The sequence below is a fragment of the Podarcis vaucheri genome (genome assembly GCF_965113315.1).
Source record: "Podarcis vaucheri genome assembly, chromosome: 4".
Classification (NCBI taxonomy): Eukaryota; Metazoa; Chordata; class Lepidosauria; order Squamata; family Lacertidae; genus Podarcis; species Podarcis vaucheri.
Window position 1 is genome coordinate 29883689 of NC_138762.1, and position 25267 is coordinate 29908955.

The window sequence follows — 25267 nt, forward strand, 5'->3', positions numbered from 1 at the left end:
AGCCATTTTAGATCTGGTCCTAACCAATGTTGATGACCTGGTTAGTGGGGTAGAAGTGGAAGGATCATTAGGCGCGAGTGATCATGCTCTTCTGAAGTTTACTATACAGCGGAAAGGAGCAGCCAAGCATACTAGGACTCAATTTCTTGACTTTAAGAAAGCCGACTTCATAAAACTTAGGGAAGTGCTGGGTGAGATCCCATGGACAGTAATACTAAAAGGAAAGGGAGTTCATGATGGCTGGGAGTTTGTTAAGAGGGAGATAGTAAAAGCACAACTTCAGGCAATACCAATGAGACGGAAACATGGAAGGTGCCTAAAGAAGCCAGGGTGGCTATCTAAAGAACTTTTAACTGAGTTAAGATTAAAAAAGGATGTGTACAAAAAATGGAAAAGGGGGAAACCACCAAAGAGGAATTCAAACAAATAGCCAGTACGTGTAGACACAAAGTCAGAAAAGCTAAAGCACAGAATGAACTCAGGCTTGCTAGAGAGGTTAAAAGCAACAAAAAAGGCTTTTATGGGTATGTTCGTAGCAAAAGGAAGAACAAAGAAACAGGGGGGTCACTCAGAGGAGAAGATGGTGAAATGCAAACAGGGGACACAGAAAGGGCTGAACTCCTCAATGCCTTCTTTGCCTCAGTCTTCTCCGGTAAAGAAAACAATGCCCGACCTGAAGAATTTGGAGCAAATGATTCAGCAAAGGAAACACAGCCCAGAATAACTAAGGAGATAGTACAAGAATACTTGGCTAGTTTAGATGTATTCAAGTCTCCAGGGCCAGATGAACTGCATCCAAGAGTATTAAAAGAACTGGCAGATGTGATCTCAGAACCACTGGCAGTCATCTTTGAGAATTCCTGGAGAACAGGCGAAGTCCCGGCAGACTGGAGGAGGGCAAATGTTGTCCCTATTTTTTTTTTTTTTTTATAAAATTTTTATTGGGTTTTCACATTTTATATAGACAAAAACAAAAACACAAGAAACAAATAAACACATAAACAAAGAAAAAAAAGAAAACAACAACAAACATATATACTTTCCCGAAAATATTATTTCCTAACCCTGGTCATTGACTTCCCCCTACCCCCTCCCTTGCATCCCCATTTCCAAATTTATGTCAGCAAATTGGCATTTCCCTGTCCTAATATTAGTCCTTTTATAAAAGCAAACAAAATTAATTTTTTCTAAGTTGGACCTCAATTCCCTTCCATCGATTTCCCATTTTGTCTTGAATAATGATCTTTTTAACCAAATCCCATAATCATGAGTGTTGTTAGAACTTAATTTTTCCCTCCCTCCCATCCCCGGTTTGCGTCCCTTCCCAAAGCATGTCCAAAATAACAGTTCTTAGCCCGGGTTCCTCACGTCCGAGGCCCTCCAGTCTCTTTCAGTCCCTCTCCGCCGGTCTTGTTGGTAACCCTTTATGCCAGTCGTCACATCTCGAAAGAGTTCTTTCACCATCAATCCAAAGTCTCTTCCCATATTTGCAAACAGCTGCTGAAGAGTTTCCACAAGGCATGAATCTTGAAGGTAATCAAAGTCAGAGTCTATGTGGAGGCCCCAATTATATTTCTTTATTTTAAATTCCTTAATTTCATAAACTCCCAGGGCCTCCACTTTCGTCTTCTGCATCTTTCGTGGATTTATAGTAGATTTACTCCAATAGTCTCCTTGTTTGTATTCCACAGGCGTCAGCTTCTGCTCAGTATTTTCCCACATCACTTCTTCTCTTTCTTGTTTTGTCTTCTCCTCTGCTTTTATTATCATTTCTGGTTCAGCTGTGGATTCTTTCTCATTGAGGTCCTCTTTAAATTCAGCAGGACTACTTGTTTCAGAAGTCAAGGTCATCAATTGTTCACTCATAGCCGTAGTCTGCTCTTGTAAGATTCCAACCAAATAAAACATCCTTTCGATTTCTCCCAGTATCTTTCCATCCACAGCCATTGTAATTCCACAGAATTCCCTCTAGAGGGAATCTGGTTACTTAGTATTCTTTTCCCCAACAGTCCTCTGTCTTGTTATTGTTTCTTTATTTCCAACAATTTTAGATCAATTGTAACTCTTTTTAATCCAGAGGTAACTTAGGTAGCAATTTTCCACTATTAACAGTCCGTTTGACAGCTTTGACAGCTGTCAAACTCTGCACTTCTTAAACCAGCTCCAAAGCAGGACGCTCCCGGGCCCGGGAGGGGGGGTTGTTTACAGCAGAACATAAAACATCCAACACTCCTCTCTCCTGCTCAAAATTTCCAAATCTTGGAAGTTACTGTCTTTTTTAAAACTCACCCTTTACAGGGTAGGCACTCCAGCTTAGTTCTTTTTTCGTTGCTCTAGATCGTCTGCAAGGTAGGGGGTGCGGACTTCCTTTTAGCACATCCCCCGATCGTCTCAAATTCAGTGGATAAATTTCTTAAAAGCCAAGTCCAAATTACTCACGGGTTGTTTTTTCAGCCGAATTTCAAGGAAGGAAGTCAGCGCTCTCCGGTCATGGCTCGCGGCTTCGCTCAGCAGAGGTAGCGATGGACTCTCAGTGCCGCGCCACCCCCCGTATCCCCTCCGCAGCCTTTAAAAAGGCTCTTCGCGAATCAGGGGGGGCGCTTAAGGCACCCGCCGAGTCTTCAGTCCGCAGGCATTCCGCGCCTGCGGTTTTAAGGGTCCCCGTGTCGCCGGCACGGCAAAGACCCGTCCCCTGCTGAGCCGATTCCCTCCGGAGCTCGGAGGGAATCCGCCATTCCCAGATCGCGTCAACCCCGGAAGTCCTGTTGTCCCTATTTTCAAAAAGGGGGAAAAAGAGGACCCAAATAATTACCGCCCAGTCAGTCTGACATCAATACCAGGGGAGATTCTGGAGCAGATCAGTAAGCAAACAATCTGTGAGCACCTAGAAAGGAATGCTATGATCACCAATAGCCAGCATGGATTTCTGAAAAATAAGTCATGTCAGACTAACCTGATCTCGTTTTTTGACAGAATTACAAGCCTGGTAGATGAAGGGAACACACTGGATGTAGCCTACCTTGATTTCAGCAAGGCATTTGACAAGGTGCCCCATGATATTCTTGTAAAAAAGCTGGTAAAATGCGGTCTTGACTATGCTACCACTCAGTGGATTTGTAACTGGCTGACTGACCGAACCCAAAGGGTGCTCATCAATGGTTCCTCTTCATCCTGGAGAAGAGTGACTAGTGGGGTGCCACAGGGTTCTGTCTTGGGCCCGGTCTTATTCAACATCTTTATCAATGACTTGGATGATGGGCTCAAGGGCATCCTGATCAAATTTGCAGATGACACCAAACTGGGAGGGGTGGCTAACACCCCAGAGGACAGGATCACACTTCAAAACGACCTTGACAGATTAGAGAACTGGGCAAAAACAAACAAGATGAATTTTAACAAGGAGAAATGTAAAGTATTGCACTTGGGCAAAAATAAATAAATGAGAGGCACAAATACAAGATGGGTGACACCTGGCTTGAGAGCAGTACATGTGAAAAGGAACTAGGAGTCTTGGTTGACCACAAACTTGACATGAGCCAACAGTGTGACGCGGCAGCTAAAAAAGCCAATGCAATTCTGGGCTGCATCAATAGGAGTATAGCATCTAGATCAAGGGAAGTAATAGTGCCACTGTATTCTGCTCTGGTCAGACCTCACCTGGAGTACTGTGTCCAGTTCTGGGCACCACAGTTCAAGAAGGACACTGACAAACTGGAACGTGTCCACAGGAGGGCAACCAAAATGGTCAAAGGCCTGGAAACGATGCCTTATGAGGAACGGCTAAGGGAGCTGGGCATGTTTAGCCTGGAGAAGAGGAGGTTAAGGGGTGATATGATAGCCATGTTCAAATATATAAAAGGATGTCACATAGAGGAGGGAGAAAGGTTGTTTTCTGCTGCTCCAGAGAAGCGGACACAGAACAATGGATCCAAACTACAAGAAAGAAGATTCCACCTAAACATTAGGAAGAACTTCCTGACAGTAAGAGCTGTTCGACAGTGGAATTTGCTGCCAAGGAGTGTGGTGGAGTCTCCTTCTTTGGAGGTCTTTAAGAAGAGGCTCAACAATCATATGTCAGGAGTGCTCTGATGGTGTTTCCTGCTTGGCAGGGGGTTGGACTCGATGGCCCTTGTGGTCTCTTCCAACTCTATGATTCTATGGTACCTCAGGTTAAGATCAGTTTCAGGTTAAGAACGGACCTTTGGAATGAATTAAGTTCTTAACCCGAGATACCACCGTAATATGTTAAGATAATATGCTCATGCCCCCTTTTTTGGCATAAGAAAATGCTATTTCCCAAAGAAGGGGAAAAAATAGGATTGCACAAAACGAACTAACCAACCAAACATGCTAAAAAACCCCGGTCATGTGGACCTTTTCAAAATAAGTATTGGGAAAGGAACATAATGACTCCAGTGAATCTGTCCAGAAATATGGGGCCATGAAATAGAATATGGCTGGCAGAACACGCTGAACATGTGAGGAATTCTGTCTGCAGCTGAGTGTGTATCTAAGGATTAATGAGCAACTTGGAGGAGCTGACAGCCTGAGGTACAGCCTCAGGCCATTAACCATCTACAACAAATGGCTCTTGCGCCCCAGGAAATGATCTGTGGGAAGGTTATTAAATCTATTATAAGAGGAGTAGAGGAAGTGGACATGGGAGAATGTATAGGCAAACTGCATGGCGGTTTCTTCTGGTAAGTACAAGGAACTTATTTCTAGATTAATGCGGTCCATATTGTTCAACAGGATTCCTGGAATAATTTCTCAAAACAAGATGTTGAAATTTCTCATACATGGTATCTGAAGTTAAGGGTTTGGCATCAATCCAAGAAAAACACATTCCTCTTCTTCAGCGCATTCTTATAATGTACAGCTCCTAAAGTGTATACATAATATGACTTCAAGTGAATTAAAATTGCCATTGATGGCAATGGAGAGACTCTGTTTCTTATGCTGGGTAGTTTTAACATTGCAAACTTGGGTACATCCAGTTGAAAACAAACATCAAAGTACACACCAGTATAGAGACAAAAATGTAGGCACAAAATGACATTTCGGAGTGAAAACATATACTAAGGTCATCTGCTATGGGGATTACTGTATTTTTCAGTGTATAAGACGCTCCCATGTATAAGACGCCCCCTATTTTTTTTAACCCAAAATTAAGAAATTAAGTTGTTTAGCTTTTGGGGGGAGGCCACTTCTGCCAATTGCTCACCTGCCTGCCCGCCACTGCTAATCGCTTGCCACAGCCACTGCCAATCGCACACCTTGCCGCAGCTGCCAATTGTCTGCCCACTTGCCGCCACCAGGTTGCCAAAGCCACCAATTGCCTGCCCACCTCACCACAGCTGCCAATCACCCGCCCAATCATCGCTGCCAATCTCCTGCTTGCTGCTGCTGTTAATCGCACGTCCCCCCTCTGCATTCACTATCTGTGTATAAGACGACACCCAATTTTTGCCTTTTTTTTTATAGCAAAAAGCATCATCTTACACACGGAAAAATATGGCAGTTGACAGTAAGGACAATTTCTCAATGAAGACAAAGGTCTTCATTTATGCATCCCCAACGCGTTAAAAATTTATAGCTACCACTTGAGAAGACCAAAGATACTACTAACCCAGGTGTGGTAATGCACTGAGGTTGACTAATGAAGCAAACCTTAGAAGACCGCATTGCATCTTCAAAGATGAAGTTCTCCCCCATTTCCTTGTCTTCCCAAGAGGACACTGCAGGAGGAGTGGTTGCAGCATCATATGGGTGAATAATGGCATCTAATGCATCTAAGGCTGGCCAACACGGTGCAATCTGATATGGACTACAATTCCATCAACCCTTCTTACCGTGGTCATATTGCTTATGATGTTCAACAACATCTGGAGGGCACCACATTGACTTCCCTTGATGTAAGACAACACTATGCTTCCAGTTCAGACTCTCCTTCCCAGTCAGTCTCCTCCCCTCATCTGTGGTGGTAGGGGAGGAGTAGTACCTCTGGGGGACATGTCATGCTCTTTCTGGGGTAGTTTGTCCACCTTTGGTCCCCACCCTTCACTCAGCTCTCATGTGGGGCTCCTGGAAGCTGTCAGCATGCAACAGTGGCCACACCCTGGGAACAGCTTTGACTGGTTGGCTAAACCAGGGGAGGGTAGCCGATGGATCTCAAACCCTCATTGGGCTAAGGACTCCCCCTGCATGCAAATACAAGCTCTGGTGGGTTGAGCAGATGAGACCAATAGTGGGGTCAAGAAGGCAGTTTCTGCATGTGCTGTAGAGGGAATTGCTTGCCAACCTGGGAACGTAGACCATCTAGGAGAAGGAAAACTCTGATCCTAAATCTCCGCTGCTTTGCAGGATATCTTTGGGAGAAGAAAAGGTTAAGGAGTAAATCCTACACAAATCCAGAGTGGAGTCCCTAAGATAGTCGGATGGCGCCTTGTATGCCTCCTTCTGGCAATTCCTGCAGCCAAGCTAGTGCCAAACATATTACTCTGCTTTTCCCTGGACCACATCAGCAAGGCCCAGAGGGGGTTGTTGTCTCCTGGGCAGCCCAGGTCCTCCATATACACTGCCCAGATTTGCACCCCAGGAAGATCACTTCAGTGCTGCCAACACAGCGGTTTGACTTCACCCCCGGAGGTACACTCCATTGTCTCTCAAGACAGACAGATGCCAACAATACACACACACACTTAAGCAAGTAATGGCCAAAACACTGAGCTAAAAATCAGACCAGGCTACAGGCAGATGGAATGTATACTACAGTTGTGACTACTCTGCTGTGTAGTGTTAAATCGAGTGTGGGGACCTTGAACCTCCAGATGTTGCTAAACTGCAGCTTCCATCACCCCTGGCCATTGACCATGCTTCCTGAGGTTGATGGGAGTGGTATTGCAGCAATACTTAGAGGGCCAAAGATTCCCCACAACTGGTCTAATTGATAACCTGGGGTGGATCTGCATGCAGGAAAAAACCACTCTAAATTAGTCAGAAATTAAATCATTATTACAAAAGGAGGGAAAACCCTATGGAAAATCACATAGATATTTTTTTTTTTTACTCTCTGGCACCATCTGGTGTTGCATGTTTATAACACATTCAAAATGCTGTTTCCTTACTAATGTAGCAGAGTCCTGCATATAATGGAGCGTATGCAAGAAGTTACACACTTCATTGGGGACTTGTGAGAGACCTGAAGCCAACATGGATTTTAGCCAGCGGTCTGTATTTGTGCCTTCAGCTACAAGGTACATGGCATTTCAAAGTGCAAGCCTATGCATGTCTACGTGGAAGTAAGTCCCAGTGAGTTCGGCGGGGCTTACTCCCAGGTACAGGGACATAGGACTGCAGTCTTACTGCCTACTTTTCAAACGTCCTCTATTGGGGCTTCAAACACATGAAGGCAAAAACGCCGGCTTTCCTTGCTGCCAAAGTTAAATGAAGATGAAAGCTAGTGCCAAAAGGAGGCTGATATAAGTCAGATTAACCATGGACTAAAAAAGAGATCTGGCTGTGTGAATGAGCAAATGACAGCTTTGCTGCCTGTTGAAATTGCCACTTGGTCAGAGCTGTGAATTGGTATTAAATTGGGTGCTTCCATCTTGAAGCTGGGAAGCCAGTAAACCTACTTCTATTTGTGTTTGGCACAAAATTTGTTTTTAAATACCGCTTTTGCCTACATCACAAGGAAATAACTGCTGCTGGAATGAAGGTGTATACTTTTTCCAAGGCATGTATGTTCTGATTTCTTTTTCTGTGGGTTTGATAAAGTTATCTTCTCTCCCCTCCCATGAATCCACCACCAATTCTATAAAAATCTGCTCAACAACCACTATATTTACTACCCCTATGGAAATTGCTGCACTTTGTATGACTAGCATTCCCTGCAGCACTGCTTGCTTACTTGCTGGAGGGTAACATTTTCTGCAGAGTTAGGATTTGCTAAGCCTCACCGTATGCAATTGACAGGAATATGCAACCTACTGCGAGATGTAATATAAACATCACAGAGTAGTTCTAGAGTAGAAATGATACAATAAGTACACCTACCGTATATAAGAACACTGGACAGACAAGGCTGCTTAAAAAATATCTATCCTGCTTAAATGACTCAGAGTTGCCTTGGTTGAATTACAGATGGGGGTCTGACTGCCACCTTTGCTTACAGCCCCCGGAGCTACTGTTTTTATCTGGCTGCTGTCATGTCTTGAGTCAGAGGCTAAAGATCCAGTTCAGGGGTCTGAACCTTCTGTTGGACAGCAGTAGTCCACTGAGGCTGACAGTCAGCAGGGCCTGTATGGCCTCCCCAGTACCTCCCTGGTTCAGGAAGCAGACCAAGGAGGCGGCTATGGAATAGCTTAGTCGGTACAGGATGAGACTTACTCTCAATCATCTGGTTGGCCACTGTGAGAACAGTATGTGGGGCTACATGGACCATTGGCCAGTATACCTGAAGGAGTGTCTTTACCCCCATTGTTCAGCCTAGACACTGAGGTCCAGTGCTGAGGGCCTTCTGGCGGTTCCCTCACTGCGAGAAGCAAAGCTACAAGGAACCAGGCATAGGGCCTTCTCAGTAGTGGCACCCACCCCTCCCATCAGGTCAAGGAAATAAGCAACTATCTGACTTTTAGAAGACATCTGAAGTTGGCCCTGTTTAGGGAAGTTTTTAATGTGTGACATTTTAATATATTTTTAATCTTTGTTGGAAGTGGGTGGGGTACAAATAATAAATTATTGTAATTATAATAATAATTATTATTAGCCTGATCTAGCAGGCTCTACTTATACTCTTAGTCTGGTGGGGAGGGGGAGGTTTAACAAGGCCCAATCTGGTCCCAAACTTTATTAGAACAAATTGCTCATTTGGAGCTATGTATTGTCCTGCAACTCCTGGCCCTCCTTGCTGCTGGGGGTGGGCGGTCTTGTGGATTCCACTGAAGTCTCCCTACCTTTCTCTGCACAGTCTAGGCGCTTCAACACAGATAACTGAACAGAGAAGGGAGCAACAACACAGACCAGTCTAAAAACACAAGGCAGAGGTGGTCCTCTTAGGCATGAAATACTGCCCTCCCCTCCATGAGTTACTGAAACTAATAATGCTGCCCGTTTATCTGCTAATTATTAAGCCCCATGAGTAACTTTTCTTTAGAGAACTTCAGGAGGTTGTTGGAATGAAGCTTCCTTTAAAGGCCAGGAAGGTGTCTGAATTGAAGTTTGCTTCAATAAATCCCAGAAAGGACTTGCCTTAAATGAAAGGGAAGGGCAATGTTGTGCATATCTTCCTTGCTAGGAAACCAGTTGTTGATTTGTTTTCATCAGAATTGTGTGCCGCATGATTTAAATCTACAATCTCTAAGTTAGCATGATAAACAAACAGTTCGCTAAAACCACAGGCTCCGTAATGGTGTCTTTGTCTCTACTTGCCATCCCCCCTGAGTTGCTTTTTTAGACAACCTTTCCCCACTAATGCCATCCACAAAAACAAAGCACCAAATACCAAACATTCCACATAGGGGATACACAAGTCCAAGCCCAAGGCATACAATGGAATGAATGTGGGTTTTGTCCCCTGACGACAATTCTTGTAATTCAGCTAAATGTTCTTAAGAAAACACTATTATATTTAATTTCCAAGAAATGTCCGCGTGTGTGTATTCTGGGTATTATGTCCCTCTGCGTAAAACAAACTTTCATTTAATATATGCATTTTTAATGACCATTTGCCCACCCTTTCACTCTTCCTGCCTGTGTCCTTCCTGTCTTACTTCCTCTTTCATATGCTACCCTCTTCCTCTTCCTTGAATTTGCATTTATTTCTCCTCTTCCTCACATTATCCTCACAACAGCTCTACAAGGCAGGTTAGGCTGAGAGACTGAGTGTTGTGTCTGAGTGGAGAGTTGAACCCTGGTCTCCCAAGTCCCAGTCTAGCTCTCTAACCACTACGCCACTCTGGTACTCCTTGACATCAATAACGTGGTGCTATCTTGGTACCTGCTCTGAAAAGCTGGGAGAGGCATTCCAGATTGTTGAAAATGCTGTCTGTTCTTTCCCTCTGCCTCTCTCTGCCTTGAAAAAAATGCCTAGGCAGATCGTTCCTTCTTGACTGTTTGCTAGGGGACTACTACTACTCAGATGAGCAGGGAAGGGTGCCGTGAATGACTGGTGTCTTGTGGCATAAAACATCTGATGGATTTGCTAATCACTGCATTCCAAATTTCAAATGTTTGGAATGTTTCAAATTTCTAAGGATTATTCTGACATCATTCAGAATATGCAAAGAGAGCGGCCCGAACTCGTCTGCATGGATGCCATCCCTCTAACCCAAATCTCGGATGTGATGAATGAGTCAGGAATTCTGCAGGTTAAAAAGTACATTATTGTGTTAAATGTACTTAGCTGTTTTGCAAAGTGCGTATTGGATTGCACAGGACTTGAGTGGCGTAGCGAAGCAGTTGACTTTGATCTTGCAAACATAGCTCTTGCATTGGTAGATCAAAGCAAATCAAATCGTTTCTCTGCCCTTGCCAGCTTTGGATCACATGAATTTGTCAACAATATTGTTTGGGAAACCAAATGAAGGTGGAACTGAGAAGAACAAAGGCAACTGGACATTAGAATTCAAAGCAAGAGGAAGGGGTATCAGTCCCCAAATCTAGAGTCTTTCTCACCTGAAGTGGGAGAGTCAGCTGGTCTGTAATCTATACTGAGGAGTGGGCAACCGACAGCCCATCAGACAGCAGGGAGGGGAAAGTGAAAAAGGCATGCATACATTGGGTATACTAGCTAGGAAAGGTGGGAGAGAGGCAAGATGAGGAGCAACATAAAGGACTTGTGTAAAGCCAAGAAGACATTCAGAAACTCACTTGAAAAAAGATTCACTCTGCATGGCAAGGACTGCATCTACACACCTCCTCAGTGTATGTATAAAATAGCGTGTGAGAGGCCCGCACCCAAAGAATTGGCACAATTCTCACTCTCAGACTAATTCCAGGTCTCATTGCTTTCAGTGGGACTTAAGAGATGACTAACTTTATCTTGACTGGGACCAACAATGATGGGATATGCCTGCATTGTGGAACAGTCCACTTGAAATAACTTGAACACAAGGAGAAGCAGCTTAGGGCTAGACCTATAGGCTTAAGCTTAAAGGCAGCAAGCCCGAACAGTTAGTAGGAAGTATACTCACTGAACATAGGGGAACTTGTTTCTGAGAGAACATGCCTAGAATTTTGCAGTGTGGGCAGCTGAAATGAGTGCCACAAAAACATCTTCTGTGCAAGTAATACGTAAGACTGCAGTCTTAGCCTGTGATCTTCAAACACTGAGCAATCTCAAATTACTCTGATATAAATGGTTAATAGGTTTAGCTATAGTGAGGAGGGGACTTGCTCCAGATTTTATAGTCAGACTTACTGAGCTCATCCATATCATTATGAACCCAAAAAATCTATGGTTCTGTAGGGCAGTGTTGCCAGGAAGCTTAAAGAAGTACAATGAGCGGCTGTTGGCTGAGTCAACTAAAAGGGTGGTGGGGTTGCCAAGATATTTCCACAAAATACTGATCTGGTCTTTTATAGAAATTTGTAAACCATTTAAAAGGTAGTGGACTGACTTCACTATTCTTCATCCAAGAAGCAACTAGGATGAAGGCTATAGAAGGCTATGTTCCAAACAAGTGTTCTCCATACCAGACAAAAAAAACTGCTTCCCTTTCCCTTTCCCACAAGAGCTAGTTATAACATTTTATATACACCGGTGTGATTCCCAAGAGAGCCTACTCATGAAAACATCTGTTTGTCAAAATGAATAATTCATGCAATTTGCTTATAGAACTGCATACTGTATATTCAGAGACCCAGATTGAGCTAAAGAGATCATCTGTTGTGTTGCTGCCTATCTGGACAATACAATTTCAAGTGTATACATCTTTGAGCATCACTCAGGGGAAGATGGGGATGAGCCACAACTCTGAGAGAGAGAGAGAGAGAGAGAGCAGATGCCTGGTATGTAGAAGGTCCAAGTCATAGAGCTGGGGAGAAGATCTCTGCCTGAGAACATCTGACAGCTGCCACCAATCAGAGTTAGCAATGTTAGATCAGGAGTAGAGGACCACCAGACTACCAGCTGTTGCTGGACTATGACTCCCTAGCAAACATGGCCCAGGTCCAGGCATGACGGAAGTTGTACCTGAATGTCTGGACTCTGAGGGCCTCCAGACTTCCAGAAAGCTATTCCAGGTCCTTAAGATTCCCTTAAATGAATGACAGCAGCCTATTAAGCCCTTATAGAATAAATCTGGACGTGGAAACTAGCCACTTCATATCATTATACTGAGGTGCTTGGCTAGACATACACTATATATTGTTATAAAGAAATTAGAATAAGAAGACAGGGACACGCAAAGGGGCAGAGATAGCTGAACTGAGAGTTGAGGTGGGGAGAGACACCTTTAGGGGTGCCAAGCTGCTTCTCTGGGGGGGGGGTGTCTTCAGCAAAGCAATTGCTGCCTATAAAATGCTTAAGGTATATGTATCCATCTACACTCATGACGTAATACATCCAAAAATTGAAAATCACCTTAAGTCTCCGGGCTTCTCTCCTTCAAAAGGAAGTCAGACTCAGGTAAGCACTGACACTGAAACTTCTCGCTGCTTGGGGTTAATGGGGAGGATGTAGCAATGTGATCCACTGCGTGTTTTTTCACTACTCGTCAGCTTATTTCAACTACTAAAGATTGCTATATCAACTTTACTTGACATTTCATAGGGTCAACAGGGACGATCTCGTTTACGGAATTAAATTTACAAGTTTGTTGTTTAGTCGTTTAGTTGTGTCCGACTCTTCGTAACCCCATGGGCCAGAGCACGCCATGCACTCCTGTCTTCCACTGCCTCCCGCAGTTTGGTCAAACTCATGCTGGTAGCTTCGAGAACACTGTCCAACCATCTCGCCCTCTGTCGTCCCCTTCTCCTTGTGCTCTCCATCTTTCTTCAGGGTCTTTTCCAGGGAGTCTTCTCTTCTCATGAGGTGGCCAAAGTATTGGAGCCTCAGCTTCATGATCTGTCTTTCCAGTGAGCACTCAGGGCTGATTTCCTTCAGAATGGATAGGTTTGATCTTCTTGCAGTCCATGGGACTCTCAAGAGTCTCCTCCAGCACCATAATTCAAAAGCATCAATTGTTCGGTGATCAGCCTTCTTTATAAGTTAATGTAAAAAATAAAAGTCCAGCGGAAAAAATGTATAGCCCTAAGATACGTAGTGCCAAACTTTATGAGATGTCTTTGCCAGAGTTTTGTCTTTCACACCGGAAATGATTAAATGGAAGATTGCATATGACTAAAAAGTTTACATTGCAGTTACAGCTTACAATATTTTAAAATAACATTCCAGCCTTTGCTTGATAATTGTTCACCTGATAAGAAAGGCTAGAAGGACACGAAGCCTGCGCACTTCTGCTTAGCAACCTAGGATTAAAATAAAATAGTTGTGGGCTAATTCTACTTGAGATAGCTGCAGATTCTTTTCCAGAGCAGCAGAAATATGTGAAAGGCGAACAAAGTATTATAGCTAGGAGAACCTTCTTGAAGAAACAAACAGATGGGGTTTGTATGTGGTAAGATTCTCTTTCCCGTCTGAAAGCCTCAATGACAACAATCTAGGATGGAGCAAAGCAATGTTCCATTATTCCTCTTTCCCTTGCATTTCTGCCTTGCTAACTTATCTGTGCAAAATGCCCTTTGTTGCTTCTCTTGTTAGTGGCTTTCCCATTAAGTGACTTCCAGTCAAAAATGGAAAATAAATCAATCCGACCTTTTGTCTTGGAAAGGGGGCTCTGAATACAGAAACAGCCCATCTAATTAGCAAACACATATGCATGTACCACACAGAGCCCATTCATTCACCACCCTGCAATCTGATGCCAATGACGTCAAAGTCAAGATTGGAGGAAATAGGTGGTGTACAGCAAATATCAGTTTCAACGTATGACACGGATAGCCAAGTGAGGGGGCTAGGAGAAGGGAACAAATGATTTCGAGGCATGCACAGTATCAAAAGCATGCTGACAGGAAGATAGAGAAATTGGCATTATCAGCCTGCTTTCTTGGGCTTGCAATGTAGCTAGGCTGTCCTTTTTCTCAATTAGGACTGAAGGCGAAAAGCAACAAAACACATCATTTCCTAAGAAACAACAAAGGTAGATAGACCTCAAGATAGTCACAAGATAAGATTTTTGTGGCCAATGTTTGTACGCCACTTCCCAAATCAGAAGTGGGCATGCCCTGCACACAGAGTATTTTGTGTAGTCAGCCTTAGACTCCTCTTGAGTAAAACTAATGTGTCAAAAGCCTAAAGCCCCTGCCAAACCATTAAAAACAACAACACCACACATATAAAACTCTAGTAATTTTAAGGACTGCATGTAGCACACGGCCAAACTATCATGGGATTTAGATGTGTGGCAACCACATCATGATGCAACCTCTTTACTAAATCCTGGCAAAATGAATGGAAATGTCTTGGCGGGCAAAGGACAAGGGCTAAGACACAATGAACACAAACTGCACGAACGCAACATCGTTTCTGTTCCCCACCAATCTTGACAATAAAACCAGCAGCAATTCCAGGGAAACCCTTTAAGTGAAAAAGATGGGAACCTCCATCCTTGGCTCAGCTGAAAAAGAGAAGGGTTTTATGTTTAAGAAGCGATCAGATAGATCTATGTGACTGTCAAAAACTAAACACAAATGTGCCAAAAGCTTTAAGAAAGAAGTGCATCAGGGACCCTGGACAGGATGCAACCCACTCTGCTCCCACTATTATTGTTTGATAGTTAAATAGTACCAAGAGGGTGATACGCCCCCTCCACCCCATTCATCCCTGTTCGCAACAACAGGGCACCCTCCCCCCTAAGCAAATGACATCAATCAGCGGGGAGTTCTGTAAAATGCATAAAACAGTCATCTTCCAAACTCTACCAGAAGATAAATGATTCCAGACATTGGACTGCAGCCATTTTCCCACACATGCTACAATGTTTTGTCATCCATATTGGGCCATAACATTGAACGTGTGTGTGTGTGTGTGTGTTGTTGTTTTTATAAAAAAGGAGAGTTTACAGCTAAAGCTTACACTTCTGGCCGAGAGCAGATAGTGCATGAAACCTACTGCAACAAAAGTGTTATTGCTGTGCAAAACTGTAGCAGGATTGTTTGGTGCCAAATAAAACCAATTTCTAAGGTCTTCCATAAGGTAATTGCAAGCACCTTCTGCTTCTTATTATCACCCTCATCTCAAGCCATTAGAAATTAGGTGGCTGGCACCCACCAAGACCCCTGAATAAATTGGTACACAGTTCTTGCAATTGGCATGTCATAGTTTCACTTATGAAAATATAAAAACAATCACCTTGAAAACCTTGTTGAAATGCAAAATAAAATATTTTAAATAAGTAAAATATAGAAAAGCATGAGGTCTTTCGAAGACTGGATGCACATAAACTTTGAAGATACTTTTGGACCACATACATTTATTCTTTTCAAAACTCACTAGAGACATTCTTCTTAATGGCCATATTATCAATAATCTCAGAAAGGATAGGATTTATTTTGATATACTGTTTGTAGTTTCTTCTGGCTAATCTCAGGATAAATATGGGATAAGCATACAATTTTTCTCAACCCCCCAAAGACAGATTATATGCTCCCCTTTCATTACTTATATACCAGGCGTGCTCCTAATCAGTACTGCCAGTATGACTGATTTTAAAATAAGTCTTTAACACAGAGAAGGTGCCTCTCAAACAAGATCATCAAAACCACGCTACAACACGCACCATGAGCAATTCAAAAGCTTGTTTGCAAATTGTTTTAAATAAGCAACTTCACGATAAACTTGGTCGCATGTCTAACGTATATTTAAAACCTTTAAAGTACAGAGGAAGTACAGAGTAGATAAGCTCGTTTCCCCCCCTTTCCAAACTGAAGAGCACTTCAAATGGCATTAGTTATCGTACTAATAAACACATAATTACTGGAGGATGAAAACTTACTTTGTGTACGAATATCCCAAGGCTCCGCTGTTCTGTTAAACACAATCCCTTCTCAATTTCATTTTCTGCTTATTGAGAAGAACTGTTCGGAATCTGACAGATGGTTTCACTCTGCCACTGAGCATTTCCTCTTGGTTATCTCTGCCAGTTAATATTTCCACGAGGCTGTCTGCAGGGCTGTGTGTGCTCTCTACATCATTTCTGGTCTGATCAATGCCCTGCCTGGCTTTAGGTTGGTTTCTAGTCCCGCCTCCTCCTGTTCCTGAAGAAATGAAAACTCACAGCTGGATCTTCTGTAAAACATTTCTCTTACCACTGGCTGCTCAGGGTAAATCATGCAATTATACCATGAAGAGACCTGCACCTCCACTTGCAACTTGGAAAACAATTACTCATCTTAATGAGGTGCACATGAAAGTCAACCGCACAGTCAAATCAATAATACGGAGAAGTCATGACAAGAGAGCTGTGACCTTCAAGCTCGAAGAGCTATGTCAATGTAATACAATACTTCCCTATCCTAATGCCAGTGTGAGGCAAAACACACTGCACAGTTTATACTAAGCGGTCTTTAAAAAATGCATACCACCAGTGGTCTAGGTCACTATGCAAATCACACTCAGCTCTACCTCTCATTTCTGTCTTCTAATCCCGGTGAAGCTGGGGAAGTCCTAAACTGGTTGCATTTTGGCACTGGTTGATGTCATGATGGTGAACAAGCAGAAGCTTAATTCACACAGGATGGGGTTATTATTCTGGTGAATGCAACCTGAATTCCTCTGGGCAGCTGGTTATCAGTTTGGAAATGTTCTTGCGATCTGGCCCTGCAAGGTGGCAGTGGTCGCTAGGAGTGCTTTTCACCCTCTTTGTCTAATATGCCAATGACACCTTTTAAAAATAGAAATCGGTCTTTGTCTCAGTCATTAAGCCACTGCTAGATTCGACACATGTGATGTGTGAGAGTGCCCTTGAAGACGCTCTGGAAACTTCAATTGGTTCAAAACACAGTTGCCAGAGTTCTGACCAGAGCCATTTGATCATATCATAATATAGCAATCTTATACAGCTTCCCCGGTTTTCCATATTGATTTTGGACTTAATTGAAGGTACAGTGATACCTCTGGTTAAGAACTTAATTCGTTCCAGAATACTTATTGCAAAGTATTGGAAGACACAAGATTTACCCACTCTGGAAGGAAGAATGGCAGATGAAGATGATGGACTATATGGAATTGGCAGAAATGACTGGCAGAATCCGAGACCAGGGAGAAGAAATGGTGGAAGAAGACTGGAAGAAATTTAAAGATTATCTACAGAAATACTGTAAAATTAATGAATGTTAAAATAATGAATGACTGAAAATAAGTGGTTTTGGTATTAAGGCTAATAAGAATATGTAAATATAGATAGTTATTTGGATGAAAATATATAGTTATAATAGGTTAAGATTATAGAGTAAAGATAAATGAAAGAGGGTAAGGATTTGCTGAAAGGACTTTGTAAACGGGAATACAAAAGGGGAGGTGTGAGGAGGTCAAGGAAATAAGCAAATGAACTTAAAGATATTGAAAAATGGATTATTTCTTTTAAAGATATTTTTCTTTCTTTTTTCTCTTCTTTTTTATTTTTTCAACTACCGTTTTTTTAGGTCTCTTTTTTGGTAATTTTCTTGTTAGCTGTTCTTTTTTCTTTTTTGTATGTGTAATAGTTGGTTTAATTATTTTTAGCTTAAAAAAAAAACTTGTTTTGTATGTTTTGTGTAAAATCTTAATAAATATTTTATATATATATAAAAAGAACTTAATTCGTTCCAGAGGTCCATTCTTAACCTGAGGTACCACTTTAGCTAATGGGGCCTCCCGCTGCTGCCACTGCTGCAAGATTTCTGTTCTCATCCTGAAGCAAAGTTCTTAACCCGAGGTACTATTTCTGGGTTAGCAGAGTCTGTAACCTGAAGCGTCTGTAACCTGAAGCGCTTGTAACCCGAGGTACCACTGTACTGGTTTAAAGCATCAAATGGTCTAGGACTAGAACATCTTGAGAAATGCTTGGCAACTTTGTTCATCTTTGGAGACACTGCTTCAGTTTCTCCTGCTGTTAAAACATGGTGGATGAGCATTTGAGACATGGCCTTTTCAGCTGTGGTGCCAAAGATCTGGAACAGCCATTCAAGGGAGGTCCACCTGGCTCTAGTGCAACCTTCGGCCCTCCAGATGTTTTGGCCTACAACTCCCATGATCCCTAGCTAACAGGACCAGTGGTCAGGGATGATGGGAATTGTAGTCCAAAACATCTGGAGGGCCGAAGGTTGGGGGTGCCTGCTCTAGTGCTACTTGCTTTTAGGGACAGTGAAGATAGTTTATTCCAGTAGGATATTGTAGGATAAAAACTTTAAGCTACCACTCCTATTTAGAGTTTTAAAAGTCAATTTTAGTTTGCTCTGTAGTTTTACATGTTTTTTTGTATTTTTGGTTTTTTTATTGTAAACTACCCTGAATGTTTGTGGAAAGGTGCTATAGCTGAAAATAAATTATATTAAATAGTAAGAGTAATTGCTGCTAATTTGAACCCACATTTACTCTGTCTGCCAGCACTTGAGTTGGAAGATCACTTCCTTTGTTACGATCACAGTTTTACAAAGTCTGTAGGAGTCACAGGAAATAGCTGAGTAAGCTGTCTCACGATGTTTATTTTCCAAAACTGCTCTGCAAACCATCCTGATGAGCTGCTCATCCCTGAAATATGTGGAAGTAGGGACAACACTGATCCATCTAGCCCTGTCTTCCAAGGATCAAGACCTGGCCCCCTAAGACCTGCTACCCAAAATCCTTATCATTGCGGATTCTAGTGCTTAAATTGAGAGGGACTAGAGAGGTCACTTACACATCACCAAAAAAGAAAGGAAGAGGGCAAAGAGAACAAATTTTCATAACATGTGCATACACTAGTTGAGGGTTTCCCAGACTTGGGTCTCCAGCTGTTTTTTGGACTACAAATCCCACCATCCCTAGCCAGCAGGACCAGTGGTCAGGGATGATGGGAATGGTAGTCCAAAAACAGCTGGAGACCCAAGTCTGGGAAACCTTGCTCTAGTTTATATGTATAGATGAAACTTTAGAAATAATTACAATAATCTAAATTGAAATGTTATACATACCGTAGATATAGACATTATCATAGTGGGTAAGACTGTGCCCAGGTGACCTTTGTAACTGCTTGATGTCCTCTAGAGGTCTTAACTATTGATGGACACCCTCAAGGCCCTTGCTTCAACTGGAATTTAACCACGTGGACTTTCAAATGTGGGACTGTCCTCAAACAGCCTTTCAATAAGGCTGACATGGGTAAAATAGGGCACATGACTACGATTGGACCTTATACATGCAAGACAGTTTGGTAACCCTGAACTATGATCTCTCCTAGGAAAACGGCAGCACCCTGTAAGGCAGTTCGTATGCCAAACACATATTTTCAGACTTGGACAATTCTCTCTTTACAAACAAGCATGCCCATTTTCTGGATGCCTTCTCACATGTGTTTTAACCATACGCAATACAGAAGAGTAACATGGAAAACAGCCCTAAGCAATGATGTAAGGTGCAGCTCAGTGTTTTATTCAGCAAGATAACTTGTTGCAGAACAACTTTATTTTAATACAACATTGAACCCGTGACTGGCCTTGTGACAATTATTAACGGGCAACAAGCCAGATACTGAAAAAGCCTGAATTGTGATCCAGGGCAGCCTTCATCAATTTGCTACCCTCCAAGTGCCAAAAGAATCTGTAGTCACCGAACATCAGGAGGACATCAGGTTATTTAAGGCTGGTCCTGGATACATCTTTATGGGCAAATGGAATTATTTTTTTAAGCCAAGCGTATGGACTTAAAATGTGATTCATTGCTGCTAAGTGTGGACTAGGCAGGGATGGGAGTTTCCAGAGAGAGTTTTGCTTGGTTCTCAGATGCTGCTTGAATTATTAATGATTTATTAATTACTTTTAGGATACAAAGTGCTTTATAAACACAGGATTGTGATACTTCAAACTGCACAGATTTCTTATTATTTACACTTATTGGTTGCTTTTTCATTTACAAAAAGTAAACTCAAAATGACTTACAATATAATACATAAATTTAAACTAACATAAAACAAAAATAGAATAAAAGCCCCCCCCCCAATCACATACATAAAATGTTATCTAACATATCCCACCCACCAAATAAGGCCATGATATCTAAAACTTTCTAAGCTAAAGGTGAAAAGCCTGGCTGAAATGAAACTTTTCCCCCTGGCACCTTAAAATAGCTTCCTTGGGGAGAACAGGTGAGCCATCCCTGAAAAGGCCTGTTAATGGGTTGCACATTTAGATTGCGAACTTCAGCTGGTGTAACCAGTCAGAAGGAATTGTTACAGCACAGAGCTCTACTACTAGCTTGCTATCCGCCAAATCACTTATTCTTCAGCTTGCAAAACATCTTATTTACATGGTGGGAAACTCAGCTATTTTCCAAACTGTGTAGCAGTTGCTACCTCATGAAATATAAAATTCCAGAACCTGCATGGGACATGAACGTGAAATCTTCCCTGACTGATAATCTTAATACATGGTAACTTGGTAAAATTTGGAGAGGATATTTTGCTACAGAGGCTATTTCAAGACAAACACTTCTCCCTGTGAATATGAGGTGGTCATTCCTCCATGTGCAGCAGACTGATGGGTGTGTGGAACTGCATGTCACTGACTCTGGCTTCAGTAAAGACAGACAAACTTTGTTTCACTTATCCTCGTGGTATTAATCCATAGCTAAATATTCCCACTAGTTTGAAAGAGGCCAATGGCAAACATGTCCTATATGTTCACCCTCAAGAATAAATGCCAGGCTTTGTTAGAACTGTGTCTTTGATTTAGCCTCCTTCTTATGCCAAACCTTGTGCTGAAGTGGAAAAAGTTCAACTTCTTTGCAAGGCAGAACTAAGTGGAGTTGTTAAAGATCCCACACCCATTCTTGCTTCTCTTAATGTGATTTAGCAGCGAAAAACAGAGGGAAGCCAGAGCCACGGAACCATACAAGCAAGTAAAGTAACCCAAATACCCTTCTTGCCTTCCAGGAGGCCCTGTAGAAAACAATGCCCATTATACAGCGTGCAAGTTTTATGTTATCATGAGCAGTGCGATTCTGAGAAATTAACACTCCATCCAGTGCAAGTCACAGTTCTCCTGCTGAGGCCCATGTCCAAGAACTTCATGCTTCAGGTTTTAAATGCAGTGGCTGTAACAGTTCTTCCAAGGGGATGCGATGCCTTATTCACAGCAAAGAACTGGCTGACGGAAAAATAACCACACGGTTCCTATGAAGGCGAAACAATTCCAGGCCTATTCCCAGATCTAGAAGCACAGCAAAAATGCTTCCCCAGTTCTGTTTGTGCTAAGATGCTGAAGGCAGAAGGACTGCTGAAGACTTTGGGTGGTATTCAACTAAATAGAATCTCAGAATCTTAAGAGCTGGAAGGGACTCAAGGCTCATCTTTCCCAACCCCCTGCAATGCAGAAATCTCATCTAAAGCATCCATGACAGCTGGCCATCCAACCTCTGCTTAAAAGCCTCCAAGGAAGGAGAGTCCACAACCTCCCAAGGGAGACTGTTCTACTGTCAAAGTAGACCACTGAAATTAATGAACATGGCTAAGTTAGGTCCATTAATTTCAGTAGGTCTACTTTGAGTTAAGCTTAGTTGAGTACCACCCTTTGTTGAGCTTTGAAAATAAGTTTTGCAGGCGCCTCATTACAAAGAGGGAAAGAAAGCATTTTAGAGTACGACAAGCCCTATTTCAGTGTTCAATTCACTTGCGTGCAAGCTCACAAGAGAGAGCAAAGGCACGCTGCCAATCCCTTCTGGTCTGAAGCTGGGAAGCTCCTCTATTCATGCTGACTTCCCGCATGAATTGGAACCCTCTACGATGTTTTAAACTGGCCCTCATTACCAAGGGCACGTAGATTATAAAAGCAAGACATCCACAGAATCATAGAGGGTTGGAAGAGACCCCAGGGTCCGCAGCTCCCCACGATTCACATGGATAATCTACACAGTTGCAAATCCAGCAAGGCTAAACATATGCAGAACTTACTGCATACATAGTTCTCGCTTGCAGGATCTGGCCAGGGGTTTGAATACCAGTACTGTAGATGTTATTGGAGTTATATGTGCTTACAGTGGAGATGCTGGAATAGGGCAAAGACCTCAGTTCTGAAATACAGAAATAGAAACTATTAAATAAAATAAAAAGCATGATGTATGTGTATGAGTACGAACCACTTTCATGTGGCTCATGACAATAGCATATCCATACCATACTTTTAAAACACGTTTAAATCATATGGCTTCCCCTTAAGAATCCTGCAAATGGCAGTTTGTTAAATGTGCTGGGAATTTTAGCTTTGCCAGGGGTAAACTACAGTTCCCAGCTTCCATGTGCTATAAATGTGACTTCTAGGCTCGTACTAACAAAGGAGAAATGAATCTGGAAGTTATTTATTTTACAGCTGCAGAATGTGTTTCACTACGCATACGGCCACAGTGTGCTTTATTATAGAAAGACAAAGGTCACTGTGCTTTTGCGGAATTAGGTCTCTCTTTGATCTTTTACCGGCCTAGGGAATTAATATTTGCTTTTCTTTCACTATTCATGTTATTACCTGAAAAGCGTTGCTTCATCAAACCAAAGTACACATACTATGCACAATAATCTATTGATTCTATTCCTCCTTCAGTAACTTTCCCATTTTTCCCTCTATTATGCATTTTGCAAGGAGGGGATGAAAGCCTAACAGCCAACAAAGCCGTTACTTCTCATGCCAATGTTGCCTGATCCAGGCTGGGGCAATGTGGGAGTAACAGGAGACTGCGCCATCTGCTCTGCCATGCCATCTGCTTCCACCAAGCATCACGACAAGCAGTGTGTGAACCATCATGGCAGCAGCTGCCATTACACTCTGATAATGTATGTGTAACTCGGGTGGTACAGCCCCTCAGGTTTAGGGAAGGAGAAGGAACACCCTTTAGAGCCACAGCCCTAAGTCAGAGGCGGCTAAGTTACAATGTCTGATCCAGCTCCTTAAGGAATTTTTCTACCTCCTGCCCACCAAACCCCTATCGATTTTGGTGGCAAAGGCAAAAAGAGTGGAAAAAGTTGGAGACATTTTGCTGGGGTAGGTAGAGCCCAGGGCACTGCCAGGGATTGAAATTACTCAGTCCCTGGTCATCAGATAATTTGACGAATGGAGAAGCAGTGATAACCCTCTTCCTCAGCTGATCTGCACAGATCTGCTGGTGTGTGCATGTGCACACGCTATTGGCCTGTTTGCATGCCCCTCCCCCATGTGTGTGAAAAAGGGCATGTGAGAAAGTGTGGGGTGACCACATCCACTGCTGGCAAGTGGTCCCTGGAAGGTAGTCTAAGAGTGAATGCCACCCCTGTTCTGCCTTCTTGTTTGATTTCTTTGGCTTGTGGAGTTTGGGGCATGTTTCTGAGAGACTACCCATGGATAGGCAGGGTGTATTCTCTTGTAGAAGAAGAGGCTAAGCAGCCCTGTTGGGATTTGTGGGGCCTTCCTGCTTAATCAGGCTTCGGCACTAAAGCCCCGATCTGATGGCACCACTGACGCCAGATTCCCAGAGAGAAAGATCTTTCTCTCTAGGAATCTGATGTGGGATAGCAAATCTACTGCTTGGTAGGACTGCGCATGTGGTTCGCTTCCACTTAATCCCTACACTGGTACCTCCGGTTGCAAACGGGATCCGTTCTGGAGGTCCAGCTGGATCCTGAGGTTTTCGCAACACGAGGAGAAGCGGTAGACCGCTTCTGCGCATGCACGTGTGGTGGTAGACTGACCGCTTCTGCGCATGCGCGCACAGCGAAACACTTCTGGGGTTGCCACTTTCGCAACCTGAAGTTTCCGTTACCCGAGGGCAATGTAACCCGAGGTGTTACTGTACTTGCATATGTGTGAATAAACCAAATATTTGACAGTCAGAAAGTCTTGATAATCTATGGTAAATTATCCCAAGATCTACCAATATTATCCTATCATACCTTCTGCCCACCTCTAGGAAACAATGTCTGCCAGTGCTGGGGAATCTATGGCTCTTCAGATACTGTTGAACTAAACTCCCAGCCAGCAAAACCAATAATCAGAGATGATGGGAGCTGTCCACCTTTGACTTAGCCTGTTGAGCCAATGGTACAAAATAATCAGGCTATAACCAACCTCCTCCCCAATCCTAGAAAGGAGGGCAACAGCTATGCCTGAGGGCAGTTGCTGGCAATGATGGTCACCTTCCTTTGAGTGGTGCTTGTAAAGGATGGGACGCAGTTCTGTTTAATTTAGCTAAACCCAGCCACAGACTTTCATCTTCCTTGGCAATGCATAAAGGACGACGCCTAGGGCATCAGAAGATGCTCTCTTTTACTCAGTAACAGCAACGCAAAGAAAATTATCCACATCATACAATATTAGCTGAAGCCAAAGTATCTGTGCAACCACACCTGAGAAGCAGTTGGAGAAATGACTGCTGGTTAAACAAAGATTCCTACAGTTCCGCAAGCAGTCCACTAGAGGCCATCTAGAGCTTGCATTCTTGCTCAACCAGCATTTTCAGAACCCAAAGTACAACAAAAGAACAATTGCCTTACAAATTAAAGCAGACTTGTTATATGGAGAGGGAGAGAAATACGCCAGCTGTTTATGGGTTAATGGGTATCTATACTGCACCAAAAAAACCCCACACAAAAACACAAAAAAACCCACACACACACCATCAAAAACACCACCCCAAAACCCTTCTTTTAAAAAAGGAAGGGCAAAGTAATAGAGTGTTTTTGTTCTGTGCTTATGCAATGGAACTTCCAAACATTATGTATCAAATTCCTTTTTCATACATTATGTAACTGCATGACATTTTAAACAGGAACATGAAGAGACAAGCAGCTGGAGCTTGAACTTCGGCAAGCATAGCTCACTGTTTCATTGGCCAGGGAGTAGCAAAACAAACAGACTTTCCGTAGTATACCAAGCCACAGGTGTTCTACTGCCATCCAGTTGCAGCGACCTGTTGTCAGGCACGCTAACAGCTTATGGGTCTGGGAAACACTCCAGCCCAATATTACCTATATGATTATAAGAATGGTTTAATTATGATTCACTTCCT

The 25267-nt window shown here is 42.8% G+C and overlaps 1 protein-coding gene across 5 annotated transcripts in view; it reads right to left on the reverse strand.

Moving 5' to 3' along the window:
- Window positions 1-25267, reverse strand: part of STARD13 (StAR related lipid transfer domain containing 13) — a 229968-nt gene that overhangs the window by 50854 nt on the left and 153847 nt on the right. The window contains exon 1 of one of the 5 annotated variants that reach the window (XM_082221547.1): window positions 16059-16450. The exons of the other annotated variants lie outside the window; for them this stretch is intronic. The gene's annotated coding sequence lies outside the window, so the exon portion shown is untranslated. Of the gene's footprint in view, window positions 1-16058; window positions 16451-25267 lie in introns of those variants that run through there. 5 annotated transcript variants of the gene reach the window in all.